This window comes from Pinus tabuliformis, chromosome 3_2 (genome assembly GCF_031772625.1).
Source record: "Pinus tabuliformis cultivar Carrire ecotype Pingquan chromosome 3_2, CPIR1, whole genome shotgun sequence".
Lineage (NCBI taxonomy): Eukaryota > Viridiplantae > Streptophyta > Pinopsida > Pinales > Pinaceae > Pinus > Pinus tabuliformis.
This window is the reverse complement of record NC_142302.1, coordinates 25,623,615-25,624,518: the sequence shown is the minus strand read 5'-3', so window position 1 is coordinate 25,624,518 and position 904 is coordinate 25,623,615.

Sequence of the window (904 nt, the reverse complement as noted above, 5' to 3'; positions counted from 1 at the left end):
AGCAGAGTAATGATTATCTGATCCCATCTAAGAATACCACAGGCTCCAAGTTTTGTTTTGAACCGAGATATTAAGAAAGGCTAAAACTATATAAGGAGGAGAAGATCAAAGGGCTAAGTGCAGAAGTAATGAATATCATATGAAGTGTTAGATCAAAAGTATTAATGCATGTTATGGGTTTCTGATGCTTTTCTTGATCTGAACTAAGTATGCACCTGAGTGTTTGATGATGGATGAGATCTAATGATGGATTATGATCATAATGAATTATCACTATATGATCTGATAATGGATAGGACAGATCTGATTGCTAACACACTTTTTATCCTTTATATATGATGATCTGGGTATTTCTGAAATTTGGGATTGCAGCGAAGTTATAAGTAAGTATTTGCAGATCTATATGCTGGTTCTCTTTAGTGAAGGTGCGTATACACGCTGGCTCAGCTCTTCCAAGTAGCATATACAAAATAAAAGCTTGATGTTTAGGGATGACTGATCTATCAAATCATTTCTATTGTTTTATTGTTGTTTGTCAATGATGTCTTCTTCGCTCTGAAAGTAGAACTGAATGTATAAGGAAATTGAGTTTGATTTATTGAGTGATTGAGAAAGAGGGGTGATCCTTGTTGCTATCAGTTTAGAACTTTGTAATATGACAATAGATATTCAAAATGTCACTAATTGATACAGTTTTTGGTTCAGAGGTTTTATGATTCAGTATCTTTAGAGGTATACACAGGTTGGGCTAAAGGAAGTAGCATATACACACATGTTGGCTTCATTGAAGGAGTGTATACATTCTAACACATGACTTGTGAGGTTACATTTGGTTCTGGTTGTTGATGCAATATTATGGGTTTAGATCTGTGTACTAGTTACAATGGTCTATCTATTCTAGTTG